The sequence below is a fragment of the Phasianus colchicus genome, chromosome 3, assembly GCF_987193195.1.
Source record: "Phasianus colchicus chromosome 3, bPhaCol1.hap1.1, whole genome shotgun sequence".
In the NCBI taxonomy this organism is placed as follows: domain Eukaryota; kingdom Metazoa; phylum Chordata; class Aves; order Galliformes; family Phasianidae; genus Phasianus; species Phasianus colchicus.
The window spans coordinates 80,886,914-80,907,709 of record NC_143438.1 but is presented as its reverse complement, the minus strand read 5'-3'; positions in this window follow the sequence as shown (position 1 = coordinate 80,907,709).

Below are 20,796 nucleotides of genomic sequence, written 5' to 3'. Positions count from 1 at the left end.
AACAATCTATTTTGTTCATATACCTTGTTTAGCTAAAGAACAGTAATTATGTGCAAATATTACAGGACTGACTGAGGTTAAACCTGCAAAGGGGCAGCCCTGAAATTCTTCAGGAGGCAAAAATTCCAATTAAACATGACGGTGTTAAGCCAAATCTACTTCTTGTTGTTACTCTCCTTTTTAAGGTTACTAAGAGAATCCTTAAGCTTGCTTATGAGTTCTCCTGTCAGAGGTACAGCTTCTTAACACTTTGGGAGGGTTCATCTGCCCTGTGGGTGTTTAAGAGTCACAAGATGGGAAATTGCTCACACTCTGGGAACACGTACAGAGAAAGCTGTGAGTGCTCAGTGAGAGTAACCTCTCCTGGAGCAAAGCTCGGGGAGGTGTAGCTGCCCCCTCCCTCCCACTGCAGTGTTAGAAGTACTTGTAATGGGGCAGGCCAAACTCAGGCCAAAGGACGCTCTCTGTGAGGAGCCCTGATGGACAGGAACCCAGCCCCAACATGTGTCCAACCCTTCAGTTAGAAACTGCAATGGATCCCGCTGGTATTTCCCTTGGGAAATTGCCTTTGCAAACCCTTTGGGCTTGAACCCAGGCCAGGCAGGGCAGCTGGGTGGCATGGCCCTGTGTCAGGTGGATAGGGTGTCACAGCCACACAAAGGCTGCTCCCAGGTTTGTCTTTACATATACGTGAGGTATGTAAGATGAGTATCACTGTGGGTGCACAGGAAAGGGCCTCAGCATTTTACCCTCTGGTGTAAAAAGCAAATGAGGGAAAACATCTATCCTCAAATCAAGAGGCAGCCCATCCAGAGAGACCCAAAGGGAAATCACCTATGTCTATCCTATGTTAAACCCAAAATTTCAGCATGTTGAGTAAAACTCGTTGTGTTCTCAAAAAATGGGGTTGTTTTTTTCCCCCATTTTAGGAAAATCCAGAGACACTCCTTCTATTACCCAGTGCAGCTTTTTAAGTCTCTGACTCAACAGGGACTCTGCAGCTCTCCTGTGCAGGATAATGATCACAGGAGATCATCTTCGTGTCTCAGGAAACACTGCTGACAGAAGTCAGCGAGAAATGCCTTCCTCCTCTCTCCCAGTAGCTGGAGTATTTCATAACCATCCAGATGCATTATGAGAACTTTATGTCTTTCTCTAAAACAAATGGTGGAAAGCATTGTCAGAGAAAGCACAGATGGATTGTATTTCTCCCCATCATATATCACTATGGTTAGCTGGAGATTAAATTTCTCTTTTGTATTTAGGCAATCTTCCCTTTATTTTCTTACTAATAGCAGCTGGAGGGAAAATGCTATAAATCCCTTTGTCACATACGCACTGCATGAATACTGCCTACTTCTCATGAGCAGCACTAGCTCTGCCATAATTTAAATTAGAGATTGGCCTCAGTGTTAGTTAACAGAGCTGGGATCTGTGTGATGCCCTCCCCATATCAGTGATCACACAGCAGATGTGAGGGCAGGAGACAGGGCTGCAAATACCGGCGCTGCTCATATCGCCTGTTCTACTGCTGTGGTGTTTGTGCTCTGTGCTGTGTGAACTCCTGAAGATTTACATCCCAATCCATCCAAATCACCGAGCAAGGCTAAGTTAACCTTGACAAAGCCATATCCTTCTGTGCTGAACTTACAGTTAGAAAAATGGAGCTTGCTCATACGCTGCTCAGAGATTTCTCTTCCGAATCTGCTGCACTTAATAGCCAACATGCGGCGAGTTCCTTCCTGTGCTGATTACCAGGAGGAAGATGGACAAAGCTAAGCCAAACCCAGGCACTGAAAGTGCTTTGTCTTCACTCAGGAAAGAACTGACCAGGATGTTTGAGCCACGATTGAATGGAGGTGCCTCTGGTAGCGAATTGATCATATTCAATTCCCTTAGAAGTCAAATCCAAAGCAGTCGGTAAGCTTTCTGTGCTTGCTGCCAGGCAGAAAATATCTGTCCACAGTTGATTTCATTATAAACTATTAATTATCCACCAGTCCAAGCCACAGACTGGCTGCTGATTATTTGAATTCTGTAATTGTTTCAGCTCCTTATCGCTTACCAGTCATTAATCTCAAATAACAATAACCATTTAATAACTTTTTATTACCAACAAAACAGATTCATAGTAGTTTCTGAAAAATTTCTCTTCAGGGGAGTCCTAAGAAAGACCAGCTCATGGCATGCATGTGTTTAAAAATTTAGTTTCTGGTGGCAGTGGCCATTAAGTTATATTTATGTGCATGTGTTGCAGACAATGCTCAGTGCTATAACACTGCAACATCTCTGCCAGGAGCCTCTAGGTGCTGCCACAGCACAAATAAACAAGAGCAAGTGGTGCTTTCATTTCATTGTTTGGGTGAGACAGCAATCGTTATTTTCAAGTAACCTGGTGTCTTAACAGGGCTTTAAACAAGTACTCAGCAGCCGTATTTTTCCTTTGCACTTCTTTGGTCAATGGTTTAATTGCGATTATTTGTCAATTAAAAAAAAAAAAAAAAAGAAATTCCATCCATTGAATCATGGAATCATAGAATGGCTTCTGTTGCAAGGGACCTGAAGGATCATCTAGTTCCAACCCCCTGCTACAGGCAAGGTTGCCAATTTCTAGATCAAACACTACATCAGGCTGCCCAGTGCCCCATCCAGCTTGGCCTTGAACATCTCCAGGGATGGGGCACCCACAGTCTCTCCGGGCAGCCCGTGCCAGCACCTCACCACTCTCTCTGTGAAAAATTTCCCCCAAATCTCCCCTGTTTTAAACTATTCCCTTTGACCTATCACTATCTGTCACGTTGACATCCATTCCAAAATGAGAAACTACTTAAATACATGTCCTGTGGAAGTGTCGATATATTTTCTAAGAGTTGTATAAAAGCTAAGAAAGAAGTTTAACATGCAGCCTAGATTTGAAGGTATAATTACTTATTTCACCCTCCCTAGCTCTCTATTTACACAGATCTGGTTCTCTCTAATTCTGACAGGGAGTCTCAAAGGTTGATCAGCTATGGATAGGAAGTGTTGAGGCTGGGTGACTCACAGTACCAGATTTTCCAGCCTGACTCCCTCAGATTCACAGTGCCTTGCTCCAAGCCCAGCACGTTAACTTCCAGAAGGTGCTCCATCACGAGCTGGAAGATTCACGTGGGAAAAACCTGTTTCTTCCACCTGCCTTGCAGTGACAGCTGTTCCCCATCGTTGTTATTATTTATGTTTCAGGGGATGAGGGGTGCCTTGTTTCTAATCTGAATTCATCTGCCTCCTGGTTAAAGCCCCTCTCTGTGAGATTTAAGAGTCCTTTATTGCCTGCTGGGAAGATGAGTGTAAATTTGGCCTTGAATAGAAATGAACTTCAGCAGCAACTGAAGTGCTGCCCCAGATGGGGGCTGAGATTCCTCCCCTCCCTGTCACAGCTCTATGTGTGAAGGCATGAGGAGTTTGGTCGACAGCTGAGGCCACAGACTGACCCTGCAAAGTCAGCAGGATAGAAAACTCATTTCATAATATTGAATTATGAGAAGGCTGCTTAGATCTCTTCTGTCTAATAATACTAGATGAAATTATTCTTGCAATTACATACATTAAAAAAAAAAAAAATCTTCTCTCACCCTTCACTCCCAAACTCAGAAAGACCTGCTGTAACTCCCATCAGCCCAACTCTTCATCAGCCCAACTGCAATTTGTCCAAGCAGAAAATAAATGCTGTTGTTATTTTAAATTCCTAGCACCAGCTTCCAAAATGCTGACAAGTCGCTAATACCAAGCAAATGTATGCTGGTTAATTAGAAGTGAAGAATGCCAAAGCCATCCAGTAGAGTGCAATCAACAAGATTCACCAGATGAACACCTTGTTCTTCACTGCTAAAGAGACAGGTTGCTCTCCAAACCATCCTCCTCCTCCTGGCAGCGATCAGCACAAAATAAAGCAAATGAACAAATGAAGCTTCAGCCCCAGAGATAAATACATCACCTTTCAGAGGTGAGAACTTGAAGACACATTTCCACTTTTTTTAGAGCTGTCCTGCTGACCAAGGAAGGTTTTTTGGCTCAATTTAACTAGACCTGACCTCCAGCATCTTCAGGAGGTTCCTGGCGTGTGAGCATGGCTGGGCTGATACCCTACAGCTCCCATATCTCATGAGGGGAGGGAGGCAGAGGGAAGACAACACCTCTCTTTGTTTAATGTCCCTCTTCTTCTTGTCACAATGAGATGAGAAGGCATCACCAATATGATTTTAGAGTACCAGAACTGTGCAGATCCAACAGTTCCATATGGGGCTTTGGGGAGAAAACAAATGGGGCATCAGGGCTCTTGTCGTGCAAGTGAGCTATTTGATACCTTGAAAGCAAAGCTCAGTGGGATCATACAGTCGTGGTTAGGACACCTGCAGAAGTAACAAGGGGATAAAAAGGCAATGAATGGCCCAATAATGCACCCATAAAACCTTCATTCTTGAATTTCTCTTACAGGTGTCTTTACAGCTCTGGTGGCCACACATAGGCATGATGTTTGGTTGGGGTTTTGCAGGGAAAGAGAGTTTTTAGCCAAGGCTACAAAGATATGTCTCATCAAAGCAGCAGCTCATTGTAGCTTTTTTATCCTTCAGCCCCATGGAGATGAGAGCCCCGCTGCGGTGTGCCCTGAGCCTTGGCTGCCATCCAGTGCTGAGGTCTTCTGTATATAGCAACAGGTCTAGCATGGAAAACATCATTTTTCTCAGACTTGTTTTAATTTGTTTAAATAAGGCCATTAGAAACAGCAGATGGGTGTTGATCACACCTGATGTGTTTTGGGGAAGTAAATTTCACTGCGCTGTTTGCATGAAGTGAAGACAGTGTTTATTAACTCAGCTGAACCACTTAACCCAGCAGAGGCTGGATTGCCAAAGATGCCATAAATTGCAGGGAACAGGGAGCGAAAACACTGAAGTTATTGTGTTCCCATTGGATCCAGTAAATAAAACAAGGCTGTATAATCCTTCCAGCCGTAACCAGCAATTCCCCCAGCAAAGTGTGATCTTGTTAAGTTTCTAATTACAAAGGGAAGAAGGCAGAATTTCAATCATATTTGTGTCTAGCCCTCTTTCTTCTAGGAAAATCAATATGATTTCCAGGCACGTTTGCAATTTGGATTTAAATGATTTCCACTAGAATGTTTCACACGAATTGTTATAGAATGATACCTTTGAAAGGTATTTTATTCTGAGCTAGTTGATGGGTGCTCTGTGAGGAACAGTAATCTGGTTTCACTGTTCGGCTTCAAATAGGTTCTCTTGCTTACTCCAAAGCAACAGCAAGCATATGTGGAACAAAGAGCATTCTTTGGGTGGAGCAAAGACTTTTTTCATGTGTCACTATTTCATTTCTACATTACACGTTAATTCTCTCCCCCCTCATTAGCACTCTCTGGTCGGTTTCATATTAGCTGTTTCTTCCTCAGATGGTTTGTGTCTACTGAAAAAATCAGATACTTGTGAGGAGTTTTGGGGGTGAAAAAAGATTTGGTCTATTTTTGTTCTGTTTAGATGCAGATGTGTCTCTGAGCATAGACATAAAAATGTTTCCCCTGGCATTTATAATGTTTTTTTTTTTTGTTTTTTTGTTTTTTTGTTTTTTTTTGCTGTCGTTTATTTGGCATTATACAACACTAAGTAAGGCACAGACAGAAACTTTATGACCTGGAGTTCTCAGGTCTTTTTCCATCAAAATGGACAAAAAGGAGTTATGGCAGTTAGGGAATTGCAGAGCAAGACCAGCATGTCATTACTGACAAAGAATATCTGCAGATATGGAGGCAGAAGACAGGGAAAAGCTGTGCTGCACTGGTGAAAGGAAGAAAGTGGAATATAACAGAATGTGCAGAGGAAGTTAATATCCATGGAGATGAGTGATATGTTTAGACTGACAGCTGAGAAAGGCAGTTTTGACAGACATACATTAGATGAATTAGAGTAGGTAGATGCAAGTATAGATGAGATTATTTTAACCTTCTCTTTCCACTTCTACTTCTTTTCAGCTAAGCATAATTTTCTATTACACAGCATTTACAATCTTAACTCAGTAGAACGAGGCTCTGGAAGCTGGGGCAGTTGGGGAGTCAGAAGACATTTTCTTAGCTGGGAGGTAAACAGATTTACGTCACTATTTCTAATGACAAGATGGATTTGTATTCAAACTCCTGATATATGAGATCTGTGGCAAACATCTCAGTATTTTTGGGGGATTTTTGTGTAAGCTTGATGATATGCAGAGTTTCTAATCTCTCCTGGGCTTAGCAAAGTGTTATAAGCATTCTGTATGAATGATTCCTTTTGAAGTCCAAAACCTTTGGCAGTTTAGCTACAATTCTGCAAACAATTTAGGGAAGTTTTCCGGACAGAGGCTGCCGGCTGAGTCCTTAGAGACTCCATAATGACAGGACTAAGCAACTCAGTCACTAGAGAGTCATTAGACCAGGCATGAGACCATATGAACATCCCTGAGTTTGCCTTGAGGGCTTCAGAAACTGATGAATGTTTCAAAATTTCTTAAAACATGATGCTTTTTTTGTAGCAGTCATTCTTGCAAAGAGTCACAGTAAGGCCACGAGAAAAGTTCAATAATGCTTAGTGTAGTATGGAATGCTAATTGCGCTCTGTAACCTAGGAACATCTTCACAAACATTTTTTTGGACAGATCGTAGAATCATAGAATGGCTTGGGGTAGAAGAGACCTTACAGATCATCCACCTCCAACCCCCTGCCATGAGCAGGGCTGCCACCCATCAGCTCAGGCTGCCCAGGGCCCCATCCAACCTGGCCTTGAGCACCTCCAGGGATGGGGCACCCACAGCTTCTCTGGGCGGCTGTGCCAGAGCCTCACCACTCTCTGAGGGAAGAATTTCCTCCTGACATCCAACCTGAATCTCCCCACTTTTAGATTAGAGTCATTCCCTCTTGTCCTGTCACTACTAAGCAGTGCAAAAGGTTGGTCTCCTTCCTGCATATAAGCTCCCTTAATGTACTGGAAGGTCACAATGAGGTCTCCGTGGAACCTTCTCTTCTCCAGGCTAAGCACACTTCCCTCAATCTTTCTTCATATGAGCAGTGCTCCAATAGTGTGAAGACAAAACTCATGTCATTCTAGTTGGGTTGAGCGTTGTATTTTTTTCTAATATGAGGTAATGGAAAATTATGATGGGAATATTACAAAATTTGCCTTGCCTTGTTGAGGAGACAGATCAAGACTGAACTCTCCAAAATCTATTCGTTTTTTAAGTAATCCCCTGAATTTTCCCTGTGGAGATGTCTTCACAGTGAGAGGTATTTGTTGCAGTTGTCACACTCCTCACGTCCCCAAACATCACTGCTCTTCCATGGCAGCACTGGTGTTGGATTCCCACGTGTTCTCACATATCAACCTCTCTTAAACCAGATGACACAAAAAGCCATCCTAAAGGATGGTTTGTTATGGTTCCAGAGAAAGACAAAGGTGTAATAGCTGGAAATCATTTCAAATATGCCTTCTAGGGGTTCTTAAAGTCAAATCCTCTCCTGAAATGTAACAATATGTTTTGCTTGGACTGAGAACAGAAACAGAAATAGAGCTATACATCAATTTGTACAACATTATGCCCATTTAATTGAATTAATTTAGAGATAGAAATACGACAGGATGCTGCGCACCCAGCTATAGAGGACACAGCTGCTGCCCACTGAGCAGGTGGCAGCCAGCTCTGCCCAGCTCAGGAGCTGCAACAACAGCCTTCTTGACCCCTCCATCAGCGCTTCTTGGCTTAGGCTGCATCGCCTTCCTCTGAAGTCAGAGGTCATCATCCACACCAGTGCCACCCTGACTGCAGCACAGAATCATAGAATCATAGAATCGTGGAACTGTTTGATTTTGAGGGCATCCTTAAAGGCCATCTAGTCCAACTCCCTTGTAATGAACAGGGATGCCTACAGCTAGAGCAGGGTGCTCAGAGCCTGTCCAGCCTGACCTTGAATATCTCCAGGGATGGGATATCCACCACCTCCCTAAGCAACCTGTTCCATTGCTTCACTGTCCTTACTGTAGAAAACTTTTTCCTTGTATCTAATCTAAATCTCCCCTCTTTTGATTTGAAATCATTTCTACTTGTCCTCGTACAACCCTGCACAATGCTCACAGTATCTTACCTGTCCCTGGACACAGACAGCTCACAAATACACAGTGCTATAAAAATTAAATTGAACTTAATAGCTGACTAAGTATCACCATGGGCATTTAATGGTTGTATTGTACTGGGATGAGGACAGCTGCTGCCACGTGCCATGTAATCTCCTGAACACAGCACAGCCCCTTGAGCAGACGTCCGTGACAGATCTGCAGCTTGGCTTTCCAAATGCCATGTACTTTTTTTCCACTGAGGTTAATATAAGAGTGAATAGAGTACTGCGCCTTCGTCTTGCAGATCCTGAAAACCTCTTCACATGCAGCAGCTATTTTTAAAAAGTACTATAAGCTTTAAAAAATTTTTGAGATCTGAAGTGATTTCTGCTTTTAATAACTTAAAATATTTTCCTCCTTTTAAGTGGGAGATTTTTTATTATGTGTGAATTATTCGTCTTGAAGTTACAACATCCATAACTGTCTTCTCATTTTTCTCCGTTTGTTGCAGACATTAGTACTGCCTGAAAATAAACCACTATCTATAAGAGTTTTACACATTTGGCAGAGGAGTTCCAGGAATAAATAGATAAAGAATTAAAAATAATGAGCAACATGTAAAAATTAAGGCTTTTCACATGGTCGTTTCAGTACAATATATTATACATCAGATTATCTGGAAAGCTCCCATTCTCATATAATGAAGAAACTCATAAACCTAAAGAGCAACCAGCCTGTTTCAGATTGCTTTCAGGTCTGTAAAGTTTTGAAAGTTCAAAGACAGAGATCCCAGTTCTGTCCATGATGGGTTGATGATTGGACTAGATGATCTTAATGGTCTTTTCCAATCTTCGTGACTCTGTGATTTCCTTCTGCACTCCATTTACAAGATAAAGGACCTCAAAAGTTGTGTGTTACACTCTTATTTCTTTCTCATGGACACAGAGACAGAATGAAGGGTAATGGTTTTAAACTGAAAGAGAGTAGATTTGGACTGGATATGAGAAAGAAATTCTTTGCTGTGATGGTTATGAGACTGGAACAGGTTGCCCAGTGAGACTGTGGATGCTGCTTTCACCAGCAAAGGAGATACAGGACCTGCCTGAAGAGCCCTTGTGCACATCCATTCCACATCTCTTCCTGTCTTGAGCATTTGTTAGAACTGCTAGTGGCTGTTCCCATTTACTGCTAGGTTGGGTTTTTCCTCTTTGTGTTACCTCTTTTCAGAACTTTTCCAACTCCCCTTTACCATCTTTAGAACAAATCACATCTGTGCTCTCATTCATCTGAATTCTGGGACAGTAAGAGAAAGTTTTTGCAGCATGTTTCTTAATTTCTTCTTTTCAGCTAGGATTTTTCTCCTCTCCTCTCCTCTCCTCTCCTCTCCTCTCCTCTCCTCTCCTCTCCTCTTCCACTCCTCTTCCCCTCCTCTCTCCTACTGTCCTATTCATCAATCCTGGGCATCAAACTGTAGGAGTTGGGAACTTGAGTCTACAGCATGATAAGAGGAACTGTAGATCTAAAATAAATCTGAGTTACTAATTAAATCTCACACTGGCCATGGGAAGCAAGTAGTTATTAACTTAGCAGAGGGAAAGGAAAATGGAGGGAGTCTCCTAAGGTCACGCTGTGGAAGAGATTAAATAATAATCTCACAGTTCAGTCCTGAGTTCACATTTCCAGGCTGTTCTTGACTTTTAAGATATGTAATTGAGCTGCACCAGAATTATGGTGTAGAGTTCTATTAATAACCACTAGTCAAAAATGCGGTACATCTAGCAATAACAGCTGGGGGAAAAAGTAATATTTCCTTTTTAATGTATTTCTTTTGGTACAGCAGTGTTTGATATTAATTAAAAGAGAGACCCCTGGGCGGTGTGGAATAATAAAAACCTCAGTCAGTCATAGCTGAGAATATTCTAAAACTTTGTGTGTTCCACTTTCAGGCACGGCTTTTGGTTTGGATTGAGGCTGTTCTCTGTATCTTGTTGGCCTGGTTTTAAAATTCACATTTCCTGGAAAGTCAGCCAAGTCACCTGCAGGGTCTCAAGTCCAATCAAAGCGCAAGTAATTTATCTAAGCTTTGCTGTCTTGTTATTTTTGTATTCCTTATCAAATAATTTATGGGGAGCTTTACCTATATTATAGTTCACTGATGCAAGTAATTTCAGAGCTTTTTAGCAAAATAAATCTCTAGTGAAAAATATTCTTGGTTAATAACTAACATAAAAATGACAGAAGTATTTTACCATCACTATAAATTGTGAGTTAATTTTATAGCTCTGATGAAGTGAAAGTAATACTACAGCCCTCTGCTCCGAGGTCTGTCAACAGCAACGGCTGTCAAGTGACAGGGCAGGTTGTCTGCTGTGAGACTGTACGGGCCTTGATAAGATTGCTCAGTTACAAGGATGCTATGTCTTCTTTATTAGAGTCAACTTCGGTCTCACGAAGTTGATCCAGAGCCATGGTCTACCTTGAGGGCCTCTAGATGAGCAAACTTTCTGGTGGACTGTTAAGCTCAGAGCCGCTTTGACCTCCCTCATTTGTGATCTAAGCTGAACCCAAAGGTTCTCTAATTCAGACAAATTTTCTCTCTGCCCTTCTCTCAGCCCCACCACTGCTCAGCACAGTCCCATTTTGCAGATTTGTTGCGTCCAGACAAACTTCTAAGTGAGTGGTTCTCATTAGGGTGTAATTGCTCTGGGAGATCTGAGAGTCAGATCCTGTCCATGCAGAAGAAGGGAGCACCAATAAAAGCTCTTGGAGTTTGACTCTTGTTTCTTCTCTTCACTGCCTTCCAATAATCCTTAGCCTAAAGACAAGAACGCTCATGTAGTTATAACTGTATAGTCCAAACTGAGCTATACTAATGTTGCCCAGGTGAGGGTGCACATCAGCTCAGCATTGCTGACTGCATCAACAGTTTCTATCTGCTTCTTCATGCTGGTCCTTTACGATAGGGAAGACACTATGTCTTTTTAAACGTTGTACTTTTTAGAGGCAGAAATCTAAAAAAAGAGTTTAAAATCTGTACCACAATGCCAGGCATACAGTGAAATATAGATAACAGCAAAAGTGATGATTGAATTCCAAACTCTTCCTGATTTCAAATGAGATTCAGGTACAATTTTCACATAAATGTACTGCTCTGACAGAATGAAGCAGAACTTCCAAAATTTGGGATGATTATTCATTCTAGATACAAAGACTACACAAGGTAATTCTGTGCACTCAGTAAGTCACCTCCACGCATTACTGTCAAAGAATTTGAGACAGTGTACGACACTCATCCAACCAGTGAGTTATTTTGGCACCACTGCAGTGATCACTCTCATCTCTACATCTGAAAATCTTTTTGAACTAAGTTTTGGTGAAACAGCTTTATGCTGGCGTCCAAGACCCAAAGCAGGAGCTCAGTGACAGATAGGGTAACAGGGCCAGCACTTCTCCAGGTCTGAGTAGACCTGTCCCAACCTTCTGTTTTCAGGAGCTCTCCTTCAGGAGCTGCATTCCCATAAGACTGCCTACAGAAGGAGTTCAGTGCCGTGAGATATACAGCCATTCAAAGATATACATATCGAGGTATATGCAATCAATAGCACATCAGTAATAGTTCTGCATGTCTCAAGTCAGTAATCTCACTCTGTTGCATAATGTTCTCATTCCAAACCACAATGCTGTGGAAGCCTAAAAATCACCATTTATAACTTTCTGTTATTTTTAGACATACAGTGACAGACAGATACTTCACACAGGTGCAAGTTAAAAGCAGAAATACAAGCATTTACTCTGCATAGAGTCATAGAATATGTATAGATTCCCACAGGACACTGATGTCCATCACCAAATATACGTAGTCGAGTAAAAAAAAGGAATTAATCCAATTTATACAAGAAGCAGGAATTGAGAATTAATGATATTTGTATTTCTTACTAGGTTATACTTAGTTCTTAGCAAAAGGTGAGGGTTGGATCCATTGTGATTTATATTTTCAGATTTGATTCACTTTGAATACTTTAAATAATCCAAGTTAATTAAGGAAGGCTAGGACCATTACATAATTAAGTACTAATCACATTCCCATCAGCAGAAGTGAATGACCCTCTGAGCCATGGAATGAGCAAGAAGATTATGACTTACATCTTCTGTTTTCTGACACGAGGAGCTGCTAGAGCTCCCAGTGGGGCACACCCCATCATGGTGAAGCAGTGCTCAGAGGATACTACAAACCAGCATGGACAGCAGGTCTTCTGGGGGATTCTAGCCCTGCACCCAGGAAAGCAACAGAATGGCTGACAGCTGGGGTCAGAATGGTGTCATCCCTTTGGACCTTGTTCCCTTCAGAGACATACTTCATTGCTCATGAGGTGCAGAAATTCATTTTTAAGAACATAATCCCAATGCAATCTGTGGAAAATGCTACTGAAGACAAAATCCCATTTTTTTAATCTCTACATCACTTTTCACCCTCTTCCATTAACATAATTGAGACAAGAAATGAGGGAGTAAGATGCGTAGCCAAAAATTTCTCATCTTTGAGGTCTGCTGTGAATTATTCATTCTTGTATCTTATTTGAGCTCTAGGACTCTGTCAGCACTCAAATGTGCACAGCAGACAAAAATCAATAGACTCCCACTCAGGAGCAAATCTCTTCCCATCTCCCATTGCTGATGTGTTCTGTAACCTCTGGCAAGGCCATTTTCCTCTTTGGCTCCCACTCTATCTACCTGCAAAAGTGCATGCAATAGCAGCTTTAAGAGTGCAGTCTCACTTCCCAAAGGATGAGAAGCAGACTCCTCTCCACTGAGCAACTTTGTGCATTCACTCCACCCTTGAGTTATGTACTCACCCCTTGGCCATCCTGTACTTCTCCACTTTGGCCAAGGCTTTCTCTGGATTGCCCCATGAGCTCCACAGGATAGAATCATTGAATTATGGAATCCTTTGAGTTAGAAGAGACCATTATAGGCCAGCTACTCCAACTCCCCTGCAGTGAACAGGGACATCTACAGCTAGAGCAGGTTCTTCAGAGCCCAACCCAGCCTGACCTTGAATGTCTCCAGGGACAGAATTAAAGCACAGAGCATCAGCAGAGCAACCTCTGGCACCTGTCCTGCAGTGGATTCCCTCCCCATGCAAACCCCATCAAACCTGTACAAGCTGAGCAGGCATCTGCCAGCACAAAATCTGCCGCAGAGCTAACCTGAGCCTATGCTCATATTATCACTCTAATTTAGAGCCCTAAACTGTACGTAAGATATGGGTAACTGCAAGCCTTAGTGGTTTCATAATCACTCTATTTCTGAGGACTATGACAACTGTATTAAAAAATGGGATCATTTACATGGATCCTTATGTAAGATCATAAACCAGGTTTCTACCAGACAGTTCTGCTAATCTCTAATATCCATACTGTTTGGGATGCAAGAGAGCTAAATTGTTATCCTTATAGCTTTGAGCAGCAGTAAGGTAAGAGCAGCAATTTTAATTAAAATTTTATAGGCAAACATATTTCACAATTTCTACGTGTCAAATGGTTCTCCTCACCCTGCGGGTTTCCCTGCTGCTGGTCAGAGCAAAATGCTTGCATCTGCAAAATTGCCCATTTTGTCAAAACACACAACAAAACAATAGCAATTTTCACAGCTTTATCTCAGGCTTCTGTAGAAACAAATTTCTTAATTCTGTGTATGAGGTTAAGGAATCTATATCTTCACATCATTAGTTTGCAATTGCTTTGGAACAAAGACTATTTTCTTCTGCCTAATACAATACACATCTCAACTTTAATACACTGAAAACATCATGAAAAGTTTTGGAAATACGTTACTTTAAAATCATTTTACAGCATTATGACACACAGCGAAATAAAATATCCAAGTCATAATTGTACAAAGCGTAGTAATGATCATATAATGTGAGAAATAATACAAATCAATGAATGCCTGATTTAAATGCTGTGGGTACGTCTGCTGAGTCTCTATTATATTTCTTCGTGGTTTGTTAGTTTTCTCATACTAATTTCCATTTCTGCTTTTTCCCTTTCCCATGCAGCTCTCTAAGATGTACTGCTCTCTCTTTTTACTCTGTGGCTGCCTAAACCACATTCTCAGCAGGCAGCTGCTATAAATGTTGATGTAAATTCTTTCCATAAACTGAAAAAAGTTTGGAGTTATTTTCTTCATATCAGCATATTGCAATAGATCTGTCCGATACCATCTATCCCTTATATCATTCTGTTCAGTGCAAATTCATTACCGTGTCATCTTGGTTTAGCACAGACTAAACCTATTTAGCACAGTTTTCTGCATGCATAAGTAGGAAAACCTCAACATCTCCCTCAAGTCCTCTGATTTTGTGCTGATGTGAGATCTGGTGATACTGACTCAGTGCGAGTCTTTATTGCAGGGAGTATTTTGAGAAACTTTTTAGCTGCAGAGCTAGATATTGGGTTTCACTGGGTTTCAAACATTAAATAATTATCTGCTAATGGTCAAGAGAAGAGGAAAGAGACCTGTTTACAAAGCTTATACACATTCTGAAATTTGAAAGAATGGCTTTGAAAAATCTCTATGCGTAATTCTAGACTCCATAAGGATGAAGAGGTGGACAACGGGGAGAGAAGAAAAGTTGGGGGAGCCCAGAAGTAGCTTGAGAGAAGGTGACTGAGAAGGCAGAGCCAGGCTTTGCAGGCAAACCTCACAGGAATACAAGAGGCAGTTGTCATAAATTGGAATAGGGGAGATTTTGAGTGGTCATAAGAGAAAGTCTTTTCATCCAAGGAGAAGTGGAACATGTTACTCAGGAAGCTGTGGTACCTCTTTCCTTGGAGGTCTTCAAGCGTAGGCAAAAGAGTCACTAGTATTAGCTGGTGACTTCAGATCAAGGCAGAAGGCTTCCTGAGTAACTTTCCCACCTCAGTGATGTAATGATTTGGGCTTGGCAAAATGATGCCTCACATTATTATTTATGGTGTGTTTTGAGTTGTAGCTTCGCAGTAGGAAAAGGTACAGATGGGAATTACGGGTTAAAATTAATAGTGATGAGAGGAATAGGGTTAAGAAGCAAAATAATCTCGTTTATTCCTTGCTGAAACATAAAAATATTTAAATGCCAAACATTTTCATCAAAAACAGAACACTGAAATTCCAGCCCCTACTCCAATGACTTTTTATAGAAGCTGGAGTAAGCCCAATGGAAGAGAATGAGGAAAGAATCAATTCCAAATGCTTTTGTGAAACATGCACTTTTCCAGCCCCATACTCCACCTCAAACTGCCCTCCTCTGTCACCAGGTGCCATGCATCCCTACTGCCTAGGTGGTAGTGAGAGATGAGAAATGGAGGTGAAGATATTTGCCCCCAGCTAGTTTGGCCTTTCTCTCTCATTCCTCTCAAGGAGCTCAGCTGGGATGCAGAGGCTGGCGTTCATATTCTGCTGGGCTCTCATGTCCTCTGATTGCTGATTTATTGAATAAAAGCTCATCACTACTATTCTTCCTGTGCTTTCTGCATTTTTTGAAAAGATTATTCTCCCTCTCTCTCACCCCATGGAAATTAAATACATTGCTTCAGTTCAGACTTTTTACATATAACGTGCTGAAAGTGATTCCTCTGCACACAAACATTACCAGAGAGGACTGCATGGGCAACATCCTCAGCCAGCACAGACCTCTGGGCTCCATTGCTTATTATGGAACTGCACTCAAGCTGAAGGTCTCATATAAAACACATATCTGGCAACTGGTCTGGCATCCACTAAGTGGGCATCCTCCCACTCATACCAAGAGCGCCAGCACCTAACATCTCTATAGTGATAATGTTCACACTAAAAATCACATGCACTACCCCAGTGTATGATGTACCCAGACGTCTGGAGCCAAACACTGGGCCATCTGTTTTCATCAAGCAACCTTTCATACTTTGGCTGCCTTGTGTTGTATTCAGGTGCAGTACTCCAAATATATGCAGACACTAATGTATTTATTTCAATGCACAATTATTTAACTTCAGGCAGCTGTGACATCCAAGAACTGGCATGCACAGTCTTCTGGAGTGCCACATCTGCATTTATTAAAAGATTCCACATCAATATATGCTAGATAGTGTTTGTACACGTTTGGAAATCCGCGCCTGTATGTGTACCGAGATGTCCTCCCAGAAGGCATTAGATTAGTTGTGCTTCTGTCTCTTGATTGAAAGGTAAGCACATATGGGTAGTCCTTTTCTGTTCCTCTTAGAAGGAGAAAGAAATACCACATTTACACTTTTTGGCAAGTCAGAATCAGCACGAAGGAGCAAAATATATGTTCAGGAAAATGTTTGCCTATTCTTAGCTGCCAGCATCCATTCAGAGCTCAGAACTTCAACACTTCTTTGTACAACAAGAAACTCCTTACTTAGTTTCTCTTGGTAGTTGTTAAGCACACCCCAGTCCTGCTGCTTTTTCAAACTATGCTAAATTTTCCATGATCTTATTTTCCAATTAGTCTGTTGTTTACCTCTTAACAACCTTGTTGCACAAGTCGTTTTTGCCTGAGTAGCAATGATGAACAAGACTGTCATTCTGTTAGGAGACATTTCCTAAATGTTTTATCAACTCCCTCAGTATTTTTTCCTAAGTTGTCTATCTTTGCTCATTGCCCTTGTCTTTATTTGTACTTGTTTGTGATCAAATGACTTCAGTATTATAGCAAGATCCTCCTCCTTTTAATTTTAAACATAGGAATCTCAAATGATTCTCTGAACAGCCCTCTTGCCTTCCACAAGTGCTGTTCTCGTCACAGCTTATAGCTACATGCCATTATTGAATGAGCAACAATTCAATTAATCCTTTCAATGAAGTTCTGCATTCTTTTTCCTCCTAAATCCATGAAGCCATTTTGTTTGTCCAATAGTCAGTAGTAACTTCAAAGGTTGCTGCTTAGACTGAAGAAAATATTTTTTATTTTTTTTTTATCTTCTCATTGTTAATTGATCAGCATAGTTAAAAGAAAAAGCTTAAAAGAAGAAAAAATGTTTTGAAGGCTTAAATATACATGTTCAGAGTTCATGAAATGCTAAGAGCAAAGCATTAAATCTTTTATGAGATTAATGGTACGAGGAATACTGACACCAAATCGACAGTACTCTCTCTAAGGGGCATTGGCATTGATTAACACGGGAACACAGACACCAATTAACACAGAAGCAAAACAAAATGAGAAGACAGAGATTCAGACGAAGTCCCCAGCTGACAAATGCAAATAGGTCGTTAATCCTAAAATACTCCTGTGGTATTTACAAAATATTTAGACTAAAGGCCAGCTATTGTGTTGCCAGTCTGCTTTTGTTATTCTTGGGAGGAAGCAGCATTATGTCAGCAACAAGGAAAAAAACATAGTTTGGGGATTTTGTCTATGGAAAGAGAGGAAAGAACCGAGATTTTACAAAAGGGCCACCACAGGCTGCAGCTGGAGGACCCAGCTCCAGCAGGACCTGCCAGGAACAAAAGCCACAAAGAAAGGGAGTTTGGCCAGGGAGAAATTCAACAGGTTTCAACTTACACGAGCAAAATGCTCTCAAGAAGATTTTTTCCCTTTTGATATAACCACAGTTCTATATGTAATGGTGCAATGCCATCATGGTACAGCTTTTCTCTTGTTTGATGAAGGCAGATAGGAATGGAATATACATGAAAGTTGATACAAAGATACGGAAGTGGCACAACTTCACTGCGAGGGTCGATGAAGGGTTGCAGGAGGGCTACATGGCTGGTGAAGAGCAGCACAGGGCAGAACCCAGTCCTGATGTGTCCTTGAATGAGTTATCTTAGAAAGTCTAGACAAACAGCTAGATGATTCCAAGGCTCTTGCTGAAATCTGCTTTAATAACTGAGAGTCTCAAGGTGTTGCCAACACTTTCTTGTTTGCAACTTTTCTTTGCTGTTGCTTTAATTTCAAAGCAATTGTCTGTTGAATCTACATGGACTTGCAGAATGGTGTAAAACAGACAAAAGTGAGATGAGAGCTACCAGACACTTTCTGCTGCTGCCTGTTTAATAACACAGACTGGTTCTTAGTTTCAAAATTGCTGCTGAATTCTTAATAGTTCTTCTTCACTGTGCCAAACGGTCTTTTTTACCAGCAAGCTGACAACAAAGTGCTTTACTTTCTTCAAATAACATAAGCCAGTAGATTTGCAGCATTTGGAAGTTGCTGTATCTCAAGATGCTCTCTTCTTGATCATCCTTCCTTCTAACAATAAAGATTCCATTGAACCAGAAAGTCATTCAACTCTTCTACTTTTAAAGCTAAATGGAAAGGGAAGAATACAAAACTGGTGTAGCTGAAAGATGGCATTGTACGTAGGATATCATGTAAATGTGGGTTTATGTCAGGATTATTTTTTTTAAACAGAGAGGGAAAAAATATTGATTCTACGCATCATAGGTAACAGTATGAAAACATATCTAGCAGACTGACAGATGGAGCTGGAATTATATTTTGTATTTCCATATGTGTGCGGTTAATGGAAGAAGCCCAGAGGTACAACCCTTCAGCATCAGTGCAGGCAAGTGATCCTTGTCCTGGGCAGCTCCAATGCCAAAGGGCTCCGCCTTGCCTGTAAGAGCTAATGTGCTCTGCTGGAGCATGCTTACGCGGGGGGAGTGCTCTACCATTTAAATGAGCACTGCTCTGCTCACAGACTGCCAAACTAATCAGGGCCAGTGCTAGATACACACCAAGGACAACTGCTACCTATTTTTACTATGTACGTATAATCAATAATTTTTAATATGAAGATTTGTTGTCTGTCTGCTCTTATGGATAAACTTAGGCTTGTATTAATTCAAAACCTCCTTCAAAGAGAAGCTAAAGAGCCTAGTATATTCTTTGACTGAGGAACATGAATATTTAGTTTTGTTCTTACTCAAGTTGTTGCCAAACGCAAACTTGAAAATATATGCAATAATGAAGCATTAAGACATTTTTCATTTCTTTGAGGTAAGAACACTTTACCTCAATATTAGACCATGGGCAGACATTGTTTGTTGTGAGGAGGACGCCATTTGCACAAGAACCCCCCCCCATGCCAGGCAGCCCACCACCACTGTCATGCTGTTTGTTCACTTTTTCAGAGGATGCACCCTCTCAGATATGCTGGAATAATTAATCCTTGCATATTTAGTCAAAACTCCAACTAGAATTGACACCACCACATTTTTCTAACCTAGGCCTGCTTAGCACCTGGACCTGGGTGAGTTTTGCTCATGCTGAATTTCACATCTGCAGAAGGGATGGTGGGATGGTGCAGGTGCCAGGGGTTGGAGTTAGTGATCTGTGCTGGCCAAGACCAGAGCAGGAATCATAGAATCATAGAACCATAGAATTGTTCATGTTGGAAAAGACCTTAAAGATTATCAAGTCCATCCTCAACTTAACCATACTATCCTAACTCTAACAACTCTCCACTAAATCATGTACCTGAGCACCACATCCAAATGGTTTTAACCACATTCAGGGATAGTGACTCAACCACCTACCTGGGGAACTTATACCAGTGCTTAACAATCCTTTCTGTAAAGAATTTTTTCCCGATATCCAACCTAAACCTCCCCTAATGCAACTCGAGGCCATCCTGTCACCTGTCACCAGTGAGAAGAGACCAATCCTGCTCTCGTAAGCACCTTTCAGGTACTGGAAGACAGCAATAAGGTCTACCCTCAGCCTCCTTTTCCCCAGTCTGAACAGTCCTAGCGGTTCTTCCTGTGGGACGGGGGCCTGAGCACAGCCATGATGATTGCAGCATCCACTGATGCACAGGGCAGAGATCATCTGGATTTGGCTAAGCAAGCCAAAATGAGAATGAGATATCAAAGAGGTGCATCATTTAGTGACCAAGTGTGGTGCTGAGCTGTGAAAAATATGATGCAGCAATTCCCCTGGAAATTACTTTGGTGCCATTTATGTGGAATTATATTGCAGTTTGTTTTAAAGCCTACATATCTCCTGAAGGCTTTGTCTGTTCCTTAGTTACTGGGCCAATAACATATTTTCTTCTTAGAGATGATTATCATGTCTTGGGAGTTTTTCTGAAGTTGTCTCTTGCACATGTCTCTAAGCCTAATGAAGTTCTCTGTTTTTGTTAAGTGTATGTTGCTGTCTGCCAAACTGTGAGAAACAGCAGAAAAACAGAGAGGCTGATGCGGCCTTGCTAAAAGGTTTTGTGTAGTATTGACAAAATCAGCAAGAAACGAATGTGCGTTCTCACATTCCCAGTCAGAAAGCAGAGTTTCATGTAAGTAGCTGCTTAATATTGTGAATAAATCAATCCTCCCAATATATTTCGTCAAATTCATGAGCTTCAATAAACTTAATGTATATTACTTGTTCTCTTATCCCAGGATTTTACAAAGCTGAGCAAATGTACCACTGAAAACACTGTAAAGTATCAATGGGAGAACATCCATCGTCACTCTCCATGAATGGTATGATCTAGCAACCATTCTTTAAAATAGAACAGAGGTGATGTGAGTGAGCCCCACTATTTCTTTGGCCTGCTTTCATTCTGTACCTTGATTGTTTTCAGGTCCATAATCTTGCACTTGTGTAAGTTGGGTTTCTTTGCCTGGTGCTTACTTCTTTTAGAAGCACTGCTGAGTAGCTTTAGAAGATATCAGCAG